Source organism: Aythya ferina (assembly GCF_964211825.1).
Source record: "Aythya ferina genome assembly, chromosome: 3".
Classification (NCBI taxonomy): Eukaryota; Metazoa; Chordata; class Aves; order Anseriformes; family Anatidae; genus Aythya; species Aythya ferina.
Genome location: NC_140298.1, coordinates 100,094,487 through 100,108,716, shown reverse-complemented (window position 1 = coordinate 100,108,716; position 14,230 = coordinate 100,094,487). Strand labels below are relative to the sequence as shown.

Below are 14,230 nucleotides of genomic sequence, written 5' to 3'. Positions count from 1 at the left end.
AGCTGGCAGATCAGCTGATATCTGCTCATGTGTATATTGCTGTAAACCACTGGGATTTTTTTGCATACTGCTATGTATACCATCACTGGAAAATATCTGAGTATTATTTTTTTCTGAGAAGGTATCTGAAATTTCTTTACTTTTGCAGTTGATCCTTGAAGCAAAATGTAGCCCTTTCTCAGCTGATAGAAAAACAAATCTGTGCACTAGTCAGCTCATTGGTATTTAACAACCATTTTTTTTGCCTGCGGAGAGGATCATAGTTCCCCTCAGAAATAATGAAATTTGTTTTAATGAGAAAAAAACACTTTGCAGAAATGTCAATTTGTGGGAAGCAGCATTTATAGATGCTTTTTTGGTAGCATAGTTGTACCATATGCCCTCCAAAAGGGCTTTGGCCCTATGGTTCATTGCACTGCTAAATGCACTCATACTAACATAAGTGTTTACATTACTAGACTATAACCTTTATAAGTCTACAGCATGTTTTGTCCTGTATTATCTTTCAGCATCTTGATACCCAGCTTTTTTTTTTCTAGTTTTCAGTAATGTCATCAAGGATGAAAGAGCTTCTTATCATCCAAAAAACAAACATACAAGACATGGGTGCCTTTCATTGGTACGTGGTACCAATGTTGTGCGGCTGAGATTGTATATGGACACTGAAGTCTCTGAATGGAAAGCTGCTGCTGAACAGTAAATTAAAGACCTGAGACGCTATAGCTTTCATCTGCACTATTGGAAATCTCCTATATTTCCAATCAGGATGAGTGTAGCTAAACTGCCAGTAACAAACTGCTCCTTTCTAATTCATCAGACATGCCTACAGGTTGTTTAACAGACAAATTGGCTGGCTTTGGGCAAAATCATGCCAGGAACCATTTTCACAATTTTACCACAGAGATAATCATATCTCAGATCCCCCGAAGATTTCCTGATATGTTTTAATTTACTAGCACTGAAATAACAAAAGGGTCTTCACTAGAGAAACAGCTAGAGAAATAAAGTTTCTGTTCATTTTTTCAGTACAATTGGATATTGTTGACATGAAAGATGGAAGTATCTGAGACTCTTCCCTGTGTGGTGGTATTCCACCAAATAACATGCCCAAGCTCTCCTGATAGCCACTCTCTAAGACAAAATAAGCTTCCCAGAGCTCTAACAGGAGTACATGATTAATCAGTTTGGTTTGGGTATTCATCCATAAATAAGAACACACTACATGACAGGACCAGTTGAAGGTTTGGGATGTGACAAAGATAATGTAATACCTTTGAAGGAGCATGAATAAAAAATAACCCCTCTGCAGGCAGATGAGAAATGATTAAGCATAGTCTGGAGTCCTGTGTTTACAATCTTCATACATCATTTAAGAACAAATAATGTTATGACACTAGGTAGCTTTTCTTAATATATATAAATCTAGAAGTGATGTTCATATTCTCTTCCCCTTAAAGCACAGAGTTTAGATCCTCTGCTTCTGTTCAGTCATTGAGTATTGTTACTCCATAACTGTGATAGCATCTAACCACCTGAATTTGCATCAGTAAAACATCATCACATTTGCATACCTGTGCAAAACCACCATGGTTATACAGGGCCTTAATAGCTGTGGGGAGGCAATTCTTGCCTTCCAGGTTATTAACTGGTTATTAATTCTCAAGTCTGTCTGTAACAGATAAACACAGTGGACTCGTGGCCGCCATTGGACAGCTCTTTAGGCACAGGAGAGAGCTATCCATACACAGGGGAAAACTGGAAAGAAGATGCTGATGTGCACAGATCTTTATTTCCAAGAGAACTGGTCACCAGAGGAGGGTGCCCTGATTGTCCTGAATTAACTGTCATCTCTTGAGATCTCATCTGAAACAAAAAAAAACACGCTTTATTTGCCAAGGCAGTAAGAAGGGGATTTTTATGCAAGACTACCAGGATCTTGGTAGATGTGAAATGCTCCATTGCTACATCAGCATTAGCTCAGTACAAAGTTCTTGCAGCACAGGAAGCCTGTACTTTCACTGGCACAGAGACATTAGCACAGGCCAGGAAAGGCAGATGCAAGCAGGTTAAAGGGAGGTGGAAGGTGGCAGAGACAGCAGGTCTATCTTTTGAAGAGGGAACATGTAAAAAGTGGCAACAGTAATGGGCAGGAAAAGGCATAATGTTCCTGGAAGTCTGCCTGTGCCAGTAGCAGTAATTATATGGCAGGAGGAAGCTGCCAGCAGTGCTGTTTGTTTTCTGTGCAACAACCAGGCTGTGGTATTAGCAAGCAGATGGCATGAACCCCATGGGAACCTGAGTTTGTGATGACTTTTGCACTCCGCTGCTTATGCCATAACATTCTTTTTAAAATAAAGCATGTGCCAGGTCTGAGTAATGGTTTAGCAGATGCTTCATATTGGTTTCAGGACAGCAGATGCAGGAAACTTTCTCTGAGAGCCAGGAAGGAGACATTCATGAAGTTATGCATGTTCCAGTATGTACAGTATTGTGTAGGTATACATATATATACACTTCTTTAGCCCTGGGTATGCCAGGGGCCTGTAGATTCATTGCACATGTTTAAGGAGGGGGAAGATGCGGAAGAAACTGCTCTCATCTTTTTCCACAAGATCTGATGCTTCATGGCTCCTGTTATACAGTGAACTGCATAGTTTGCTCAGTTATTAGGCTGGAGAATTTGGATCCAAGATGCTGGAAGGCTGAACAGGCACAGGGACAATCCAAGGTTAGTTATATGGGACCACTTGAAGAAATTTGAAGAGTCCTGCATCAAAAATATTAGTAGTAAATATGTCCAGTAATAGTTTTGGCATCTTTCAGAGTATTTCTATCAGTTAACTCCAATAGCTTTTAAGAATAACAAGCTTGCTCAGTGAACAAACAGATAAGAATTGGCAAAGGCCAGTTGCTCATGAGGCTTTTGGTATGCTTAAATACAATTCTGGTGTTAAAATTATATTGTGGCCTGCCATTTAAATCTGCTTCATGTGTCAGTGTTAACTTGTCCCATGTGTAAGTCATTTTGCTCAGGTGGCTCAGCTGTTCCCACACCTGTGACAGACTGCTCTGACTCTTTGCTTTTCCTCACTATTTTCCATTCAAACCTCCAACTACTTTCTCCTCTTTTCTTCTTAGCTGTATGTTACCTCTACCTTGTTTATCACCTGAAGTTTTGCTTTGTCTCCATGTTCCCCACATTGGCCAAAACTTTGAGGTACAACTGTCTCCTTAAAGTGAGTGCACCTAATTTCTAAAGTGAGTTGGACCAGAGTCCCAATTACATCTACAACAAAGTAGCTCTGAGAATAGATAAGATTTAAATATCCAGGGCAAGACATGAAAGCCCAACCCTTCTGAGTTCATTCCTCCAGTCCTAATCTTCTAGCAACTTAACGTACTTTTAATCTTTAGCTATACCAACTCCCCTGCATCAGCTGGAAATGTCTTTCCTTCCAACTCACTTTTGCCCCAGCTTTATTCACTATTTTTTCCATCCTGCTTCATGCTCACTCACCCCCACTGCACACCTTAAAATGCTCAATGTTAATATTTGAAAGGAGACACCACTCTGATTCTCAGTCAAAGGTACAGACATTTGCCACTTTTCTAGTGCAGGACACCCACTCTCCATGTCCCCGTTCATTTTTATCTCTTACTGTCTTCATACAGACCCCTCTTGCTGACCCCATATTTCTAGTTTTCATTTTCCAATGCTTTCCCATGCTCCCACCCTCCATTTTCTACCCCTTTCTCTATCCCTTTCTCTCTATTTCCACCATATTCTTTGTCCTTATCCTACTTCTTCCATCCTGGGTCTCATTTAGTTGACAGTTAACCATTCTCCTGATTTCCACTACAATTTGGATTCAGTAGGGAGGGTGCTTTAAAAAACACAAAGAGGTAATACTTTGTGCTAGTTAGACAAAATATTTTTTGGTAAAATCCTTGGATTTGGTAGTGCTTTCTAGGCTGGTATAGGTTTGCACAAAGGATTTGGGGCTGCTGCTGGGTTGGGAACTATGCAGTCTGAGACCACAAAATGATTGTTCTGCAAATCTGAGCTTGTTGCAGCTCCTTAGGTAAGAAAGGGTGGTCTCTTAGACCAGCTAGCTGGGTAGGTAATAAGTATTTAATGCAACGGCAGTTTCACAGATACCAAACAAACAGTCTTAAGCTCTTCTTGCTTTACTTTTGATGTAATCAAGATCCCCCCTTGGATGCATTAAAGCAGCACCTAAATCATTAAACAAGGCTACATGGGAACAACAAAGTCCAGCTTTAAGAATATAGAAAAGTAAGACTGTCTCTTCTCTTTAATTAGTTAAAAATTAACCTACCCCATTTCTTTGTCAGGTGTGATGCTACCAGTTCTGAGTTCATAGGCTACAAAAACAGATTGACTATGACCTACTTTAATAGAAGTGAGCTGTGCAGAAAACAGTTCCCATTTTGGGAAAATAAATAAATAAATCAGGAAGCTTACAACTAGCAACAACCAGAATTAAAAATCCTAGGAACAAAATCAATGCAATAACTTTAAAATTAACCACTGTCTAAACACTTTGGCTGCAGTTGAAATAAAAACATTTTTCCCAATCAGTACGAATTTTCTTCTCTTTTGAACTGTGTACAGCAGGAAATAATTCAGCTGTGTAGTTCCAAGCATGAAATAAAACAAAGCAGATGAAATAGTTAATATAATTTAGTGCAAAGCAAATACATGTATTGCCATGAGAAGCACAATTTACTACTACAGGGAAGTGAAAAAGTTCAGGATGTCAATATGTCACAGTAAAATACAAGATAATCTGCACATGATGCAACTTTCCTTATTGCTCTGCATTTTGCGTCACAGAGCCACTGGGTGAAGCACAGATGATTTCTTTAGATAGGGGACAATTGCTCAGGATTACTCCTCCCCAGATGAGTATTCTGCCTGCTGGGTTGCAAAAGCATGCAACTTCAGCTGTGCTTACTCTCCCTTCCCAGCAAATGTGCCTCAGCAGGAGGCTGAAAAGTGTACCTCTTGAGTTGAATAAGGCATCTATGACATTGCACCTAAGGGCTCAGGAACATGCTGAAGCAAAGAGTGTTTGCTTAAAAACGTGCAGCCTTCTGGCAGCAACACTGCTCAAAGCCTGGCACGCTGAACAAGCCCTCTTCTAGGGACCACTGGAGTTGAAGTGCCAGACTGTTAGCCACAAGGTAGGCAAGTATTCTGGTCTGCAGCCTCTTCTCAGAAGGTAGCTGAGAGTGTGAATAGGAATACTAGGATACCTCAATACAATGACTAAGAGATGAGGTGATTTTGAAACATTTAAATTACTTGTAGGTTGTTTTTGGTCACGCTGTGCTAGCATTAACAAAGAAAGAATGCTCAGCTCCATTACAAGCACATCCTTTTTATTTTAGGTTTAAATTTAGGATTTGTTATTCATTCAGAATATATTATCCTCTTGAAATGCTGTTGTTTGCTTTACGAAGAATTTCCTTCTACAATTAACCACCACTACCCATCAAAGATTCCATGGTTAACAATATGAATATTACCTTTATGGGGGTAAATGTAGATGACGTCTTTGTAGAAACTAGATATACGAGAAGATTTGGGAAAAAAAAAAAAATAAAAATCTGAAGTCCCTTCTTCCAAAGATTGCTTTGAATAATTCAAGCACAGTTGTTTGGAGGTGGAAGGATGCTACATTTTTCATCTGTTAGTGAAGCAAGGAACAAGCATACAACAATCTCAAGTTACAAATGAATTCTGCCAAGGTTTGAAGGCTGTGGACTTTTTGCTGCGTTGCACCTTTGAATTCAGGATTTCAGCACTGATCTTTCACCGAAACAAATAATATGTATTGTGGTCATTATGTCTCAGCAAATCTCAGCTGGCTGTATTTAAACATTGAGAAGTGGGAATGTTTCTAATCCCTTATTTTAGGTTATCAACAAGGCCAAAATGTGACTCTACCTTGTTATGTATCCCTCCCTCCATACCTTGATTTCTATTGCCAAAACCGGTCTATGTGGCTGGAGGAAGCTGATGTCCTTTCTCAGGACATCAGGACTTCTGGGTGAATCATGTATCATACCTAGGCTTTATCACAGAAATTAGGTCAAGCCAATGATGGATTACTGAATTAAAGGTGAAATTAAGTCCAATTAGAAAATGTTCCCCTTTTTTCATGAAGCCCACCAAATAACTAATGATAGATAAACCTCAAATAACTGGTAACAAATCCCTTATATTTATTTTATAAATGAGAAAAAAAAAAACACTAATGAGCAATAAATTATTTATTCAAAAACATCTATACAAAATAACACTCTTGGAGATAAACACTTTTACATTTTTAAAGTTCATCTCTTCATTGCTACAATATTTGATTTACTAATTTACACTGTACATTCATAATTTATAAAAAAAAAATAATAATTGGTGAATATTTTTTGAGTTGGATGTTCAGTGACAGGGAGCACATATTCCATTATAGAAATCACTTTCAAAGTGTGTACATATACAAACTAGTAATATTCAGATGTAAAGACAACACTGTGACAATAGCAAGAGTATCACTAGAAAGTGGAATTACAGTATACCATATGATAATAGGTCCTCTTATTATAAAAAAATATTTAAAAGTGTAAAATATACACACTCTGCCTTTATATTACTTCCTTTTTTAATCTTTACTACCTTTTAAATCCTTTTCTGACTTCCTGAACTGAGCAGCTAAAATTACAGTAATTTTACACTATTTACTACAACCATGCACATGTTGCAAGTTTGGAAAAAAAAAAAAAAAAAAAAAAAAAAAAAAAAAAAAGGAAAGGAAAAAAAGCAAAGCTTCATACACAAAAATACTGCATTTCAGATTATTTTTTTTAAATTTGCTAACTAAAATACATAAAACACATAAAACATCATGAATATAACTTTAGATGTGAAAAATTATGAATGTGAAAAAATCTTGTTAATTTTTCTTTGACAATTAAGAGGTTACTTGTAAGCTGTTCCCTATGCTGTCTGTTGAGGTGATAATATTTACTGCATCATTTTGTTGCACATATTTTGCCTTCCACTAAACTGGAAAGAAATCTGCAATATGCAAAAACTCATTAAAAAAAATAACAATCATTTAATTGCCACATGACCAAGAACAATAACATTCAAACAGTCCCTATGTGACTGTATAGGATTTTAATATCCATTAGGTTTGGCTCTATTATGATGTGTTGAACATTTTAGTGTATTTTTTTTGGACAAATCTAGTAGACTGTCAGGAAATGCTTAATAATACATGGCTATTGGCTGCAATAGAGTATACTAATTAAAATGTTGTGTGTTTTTTTTTTTTTTTCTTAAAAAAAGCATTCATATGCTTTTTCTGCATTCATATTGTGTAAAGTTTAAAGCTGAAAATTTTGCGCTAATTATCAGGTGTAGCTCACTTCATTTTTTTTAATTTTTTTTTCCCGGTGCCAGAGACTTCAATAGACTTGATATTTTAAAATGTATGTCAATTTCTGGAGAGAAGATGATTTTTCCTTTTCAACAAAGAAAGATTTACAGGCTATAAATGAGAATGAATGGCAGCTGGTGAGGAAACCTGAGTGTTAATGGCACCACTGATGATTTAATCCTAGATGCCCTTCATTCTTAGGGAATTCCAACAATGTCCATTGATTTTCAAAGGCACGAGTCTGGAAATGGTTTAAAACATTTCCTATAAAGTATCTGAAATATTAATATCTCCTTCTCTTCTTTGGCTGAAAAAAATAAGATATTAAAAATAATATACACATTTTTCATTGAATAAGAGTAAGCAGCTATCAGCCTGTTGAAGAAACACTTTTTTTATCCTGTACTATGAGCTTCTGATCAGTGTGAACAAACTCCAGACAGCACTGTTGCCACACACTGTAGAAAAGCATTAATTTCATGATTAAAAAAAAAAATAAATAAATCTACATTTCACTTCCACAATGTGTTTTTGTAGGTTTTCACCAAGAAACAGAAATCACTTTTTACTTTGCAAAAAAAGATCACATGATGGGGAGGAGGGGGAGCAGTGGCCACATATTTCACACTGATCATTCTGGGAAGGAAATTCCCACTGCTGTATGTAGTACTTGGTTCTGTTACAAATGGTGTTTTCCACCCATAGTGGCAAAATTTACTGCAGTGCTTGAGATAGAAACTCCTGCAAATGTTGATATAAAAGTACATGCGGAACGTTATTAATATAAATTTTAGAGACACATATAATAACTACCTCTCTCAAACACAAGAAGTCAGTTAGTTTTCCCTTGCTTTTATTTACCACTTTCATGAAGAATAATGTATTTTCTCCATTTTTTTAACATCTAAGTGAAACCTGAGAACATTGTGAGAACTTTAAATCCCCTTAGTTTGAAATAATCAGTTATTTATAAAATTTTATCTTTACCAGCCCAAGACATTAGTCATATTTCTGTGGAAACTGGAGTAGTATTGGATAAATTTTCTAATATTATATATAATATAATAATATATGAAATATGCCCCAAAAAGTTGAATTAAAATAAAAACCCACCAATCTCATTGCATAGCATTTCATTCATTTTGTTGAATTTTCTAGTGGTGATAAAGACAAATACAGATTTCAGAATCTAAAGTCAAGAATTTTTATTCCTTTTTTAATTTTTTTTTTTAATAATCGTATTACAAGTATTCCATTTTTTTAATGCAATGGGATAAATATATTGACATAACCATAAAAAATTATTAATATCACCACTGGATGGTGTCAGGTCAAAGGAAAACTTTAAAATAAAAGACATTTTGTATACAAATACAACGGGCTATCAGTAAGCTCTAAATGAGGCTAGACTCCTCTATCTCTGAGAGATGTAAGTACTCCAAAATATGGGCTGGAAATGAGAAATTCTGAAGAAATTGTTTAATGGAATGTAATTTTTGGTTTATAAAACAAATGAATGGTTTATAAAACGAATGAATGCACTACACCAGATTAAGAAAAGAGAGAGAGAGAGCACAAACTGCAACTAAACACCACCATCACTAACAGAAAAGCAAGGATGCTGATAGAGGTGAACAACTGCAGTCAATAGAAGAAATAGGAATAGTGAATGGGCAACTGCTGCAGAGCAAGCACATGCAAAGGACATGTTAGAACATATTACAACAACTTGCAGTGACCATCAGGGATTTGACCTCTGGAGATCGTAATTTTGCTCAGTGAATGCTAATAATGTCCCCCCAAATGGATGGATGACATTATAATCTGGGTAGCAGAGTAATGAGGTATACATTTACATGCTTCAAGAAGAGATACAGAAAGTACTTGCACTTGCAATATCTCTCACTAGAACAAAAAGCATAAAAAAGCGCAAAAGATTTCACTTTCTCTGATAGGTCTGCTGTTATTTAATAATTGAGCAGTATTTCTTATTATGCAATGTAAGGAAATGCTCTGTAATTCTCTTAACATTTTTGTGATCACTTACCCTGCCTACTCTAGCCAGTTTAGCAGTTCCTCAGGACATGCTCAGCACATTCCCAAGTACCTGGCTGCATCAGTTCCAGCAGAGATTACTAGCTTGCATTTTTTTCTGTTCATATCCCCTTTTTTTTTTTTTTTTTTTTCATTTAAGAGAGTTCTTCTACAGTTCAAATATCATTTTCTTTCCCACCATTGAATTCATATTTGAAATGACTTCTAAACATCAGTGATCTAATTGACTGTTCATGGAGCAGACTATGGAGTCCTGCTCTTTATTATGAACATTGCACTCATCTATGGCACAAAGAAAAGTGACTCATCAGAAATATATTACCCTGTGTATAAGAGGAGGTTAGAAGTATTTATGTATGCTTTTGTGAAGCTTTGTGGTCTACAGAAAAGTGCCTTGCAAATGCAGTTATCCTATTTACCTGAAGGTTTTACTTAAATTTTGTCTTTTTGTCTGTAATTACATGTTGTATCATGGATATTGTTTTCACACACACATGCACACACAAAAGAGCACAAATATTTAATGTTTGAAACTAAATAGCAAGTCTTTCTAGATGAAATACACTTGTCTGTCACGGTAAATATCAAAGTAGTCTATTTTTGCTTGAACACTTTTGACAAGTGTACTGGGTCTGGCTGGAATGTTAACTTTCCCGGCAGCAGCCCATACAGTGCCGTACTCTGTACTTGTAGCTGGAACAGCAGTGTTATCACACCAGTGTTGTGTCTACTGCTGAGCAGCAGTGGCACAGCATTGGGCCTTTCTCTAACCCTCCTAGGGGGTGGGCAAAAAAGTGAGGAGAGAAACATCACTAGGGCAGCTGACCTAAACCAATCAAAGGGATATTCCATACCATGTGGTGTCACACTCGGCAATAAAAGGTGGAAACAGGAAGAAGAGGGGAGGGGTGGGCTCTCGTTGAGAAGACGTCGGTCCTCCTCTCGAACACCGGCTGCGTGCGTTGAGGCCTTGCTTCAAGGACGTGGTCAATCATCGCTCATTTGTGGGAAGTAGAGAGTAATTTCTTTCCTCTGCACTTCCATATAGCTTTCATTTATTTTGTTTGTTTGTTTTCCTCCCTTTTTCCCCTTTCCCTTTTATTTCCCCTTAGTTAAATTGTTTAGTTCATGGTAGTCTTTATTTAATTATTATAATTATTTCCCTTTAATTAAATTATCCTTATCTCAACCCGTGAGTTGTTCTTTGCTTTACTTCTCCCCCTCCTTATCTAAAGGAGGGGGAGTGAGAGAGCGGTTGTGGGGTTTAGCTGCCCAGCACGGTAAAACCACCACAACAAGAGAAAACTGCAAATTTTAGGCAGTGAATTAGTTCAAGATACTCCATAATTTTTTAACTCCTCTGCATGATTAGACACCATTTTCAATGTGGAGAAAACTTGTGAGTGCAGTCATAACAGTGATAAACAAGCTGCGGAAGCATAGCTCAAATTGTGGAATAATACCAAAGCAAGACAATTAGCGAACAGAAAGAGGAGAACTGGACATCTCTCACTTTAAGTACATCCTGACAGTGAATTAATTTCTGCCATCTGCAGTGCTGGAAATTGTAATGAGAAGACACTTCTCCATGCCTTTCTCCTTGCAACCTGTGCCGTTATTGAAACAGAAGAACTTGGAAACATCTTTAAAATCCAGGGCCTGTTTTCAGAGATGAAGCATGGCAGCTAACAGGAAAACTGATGGGTTGAGAATTTCCCATGTGCTGGATTCCAGTCTCTGCTGTCCACTTTCCCCTATCAAGGTCGTTTCCCCTTTTCCTTCTAACAGTTGAGAAACATACATTTGTTTCAGAGATTTAAATACAATTCCTGGTTTCCATTGCTTTTTTTGTCTTGCACTCCTTCTCCAGGAAGACTGTAATGCGTTTTTGACAAATTCTAAGCGTTGCTGAATACATTTAGAAACGAGATGCTATAGAAAAATGTATCAGACACAGGGTCTCTCCTGCAGAAAGTCTGTGCTTTATTGTAACACTTTCATTGCCACCAATATTTCTGCCCCTTGGCAATCTTGTTTGTGTACACAAAGCACTGAATAAGTCACTGTGCCTTTTCCACTTCAAATGATCTGTTAATCAAATCATTTTCTGTTCAGCCCAAGCTCAGCCTTCCACTACTTGCATTTGTGCAGGGACAATTGAATTTGCCCTTTAGAGCTATTACAGTGACACCAAGTTTCCTATTCCTCACTGAGTTTCAGCAGACCAGTATTTACTGAAGTGATTCATTTTATGACAGAGAACAAGGGACCTAGCAGTCTGCTGAACACATTTTATTGCTGGGAGGTGAAATGTCTCTGTGTGTGTAGAAAACTGGAGCTGAGACCACACTTGCTTGCTAACACCTTGCTGATGGAACGCTTTCAGAATGTTTGCCCTGTTTTGTTTCATTTTTGGTTCAAGCAAAGAAAGTATTTTTCTCGATGATCTTGAGGTCTCTTCCAACCTAGAAATTCTGTGATTCTGTGATTCTGTGTGATTCTTGGTCTGAACATAAAACTGTCCTTTACTCTCAAACAAAAATCTGAGACAAAATATGTTTATAAGAAATGGTGAACCTTTGCTTTCTAATGTAGCAGAGTGTATTTGTAGGATTCAGGGCCTCTAGGACTAAGAATGGTGATTATTCTGCATATGGGCAGAAAAGAAAGAAGTATTTAAAGAAATAAGCGTTAAATGGTGATGCAACTGGTAGTCAGATGCACCAAATGACCTCTCATATTTGAAAATGTTACAGCATTACAGTTTAAAGGCTGTCTTTCCTACTCTGTATGAATATGTTGCAATGAGTACAAAATATGATCTAATTTGATATGATTAGAAATTAGAAGTTAGGAAAAAAAGGGATGAATTTTCAATACAATAGAATTTTCAAGTGCATCATATGTGCTTATTTTCTTCTGCTTGTAATATTTGTAGATATATCTATGTATATTTGCTCTTGTCACGCTAAGAATATTTTGCAGAAAATTTTCTATATTCTATATTACTATATTCTTAATTTGTTTCAAATCCAACAGTGAAGCACACATCTAGTGGGGCTAATCTATTTGACCCCAAAATCACAGGATATATTCACAGATAAATAACCATAAGTAAACAGCCGATGACACCTTAATGACTTCCACTCATCAGCTGAGGCATGGCAATCATCTGGAAGCATATTCCCAGCTCATTGCAGATATCAAGTGAAACACATTCAGTAAACAACTGCAAAGGTCTAGGAATTCAAAGTGAGTCTGAGTAGATGGTTGAGTACTCAGCAATTTTAATTATTAGGCCCATGGGGGGGGAGGGGTGGGAGGATCTAAATAATCACATCTGAATAGAAAGGCTGTCCTTTTTTTTTCTTTTTTTCCACTGCAGGAATAGCAAAGGTTATGGTTAGGAGCTGGTTAGATGGTTAGTTAGATGCTAGTTAGTTAGGAGCTAGTTAGATGGTTAGGTATGGAGCTGGTTAGGATTGCTGGCTTCCAAGCTGTCTCTGAATGAACCCCTGTGGATGTTTCGTAGCCTGGTCTCCAGTGTCACAAACTATGGCTCATAAAGGCACTACAGTTTTGTCTTTGTCTTGCTCTGGGTCCTAGCTATTTATCCTTTTTGTGAGTATTTTCAAAATATCACCTCCCCTACAGGCAGTCTGCAAACAGAACACAGTGAATGAATTAGGCTTTTTAAGATCTTGCATACAGTACTTTAAAACAAGAAGAGGTTTGGGAAATCTTAGTTGAACCCAAAATGGTAGTTCTTTTGCTTTGGATAAGATTTTAAGGTAATTAAACCATTATATGTCCAATATTGGGACATTTTGTCTTCATTATGCTAGACAAATGTTCCTTGTATTTGCAATACTTGACGAAACACCCATTCCCTCACTTTAATTTTTACTTGGAGTTCAAACTCATTAAAGTACCTCTGCACACACTCCTGGCAATTTTCAGTCTGAGATGGCAAAGAATAGTGAACCACTGACCTTTTTTTTTAAACTGTTTTTTTTTTTTTTTTTTCTTTTTTCCCATACAGTTTGAATTCCAGGCATTTTCATTTGGAGCAGATGTTTTCATGACAAACAACTGGTCCAATTTATCTTTTAAAAAATGCTGGTTTTGCTTTGGAAATCAATAAGGAATGTAGGTAAATGAAGAGAAGGATGGAGCATACCATTAAAAAAATCAAAATATTAATTTTATTTCTTATCTTTTTATCAGGAAACCAAAAATGAAGAGAAACAAAAATACCATTAAAAAAAAAAAAAAAAAAAAAGTTGTTTTAGAACAACTACAAAGAGGTTTTTTTTTCAGGCTGTTGAATTTTTTTTTCAGGACAAGAGATCAGAAAGCAACTATAAAAGAATAAAGATTGATTTTGGAAAGACCTGTGACAAATGAACACAACATATACTCTTCAGAAAAATTAAAAAAAAAAAAAGTGAAATGCTGTGATAAATCAAAGGACAATGTATATTGCAGATTAAAATGCACCAACAAAATTGAAGCAGCTGAATAGCATTAAGGAAAAACATGGCCCGTTATTACACAAAGTTTAACATACATACACTTTCAGCCAACACACTTTTGCAAGCAGTATCAGAAAATTTGTACAGCTGTGGATGGGAGAAAAAATACTGTGATTATTAAAAACAAACAACCACCACAAAACAACAAAACAAGCAAACAAACAAAACAAACAA

The 14,230-nt window shown here is 36.6% G+C and overlaps 1 long non-coding RNA gene across 1 annotated transcript; it reads left to right on the top strand.

Moving 5' to 3' along the window:
- On the top strand, positions 1-1,501 carry LOC311434451. The gene is made up of 2 exons (XR_014691506.1): positions 1-121; positions 540-1,501. It is a non-coding gene; the product is annotated as an uncharacterized lncRNA (long non-coding RNA).
- Positions 1,502-14,230: the final 12,729 nt, after the last annotated feature.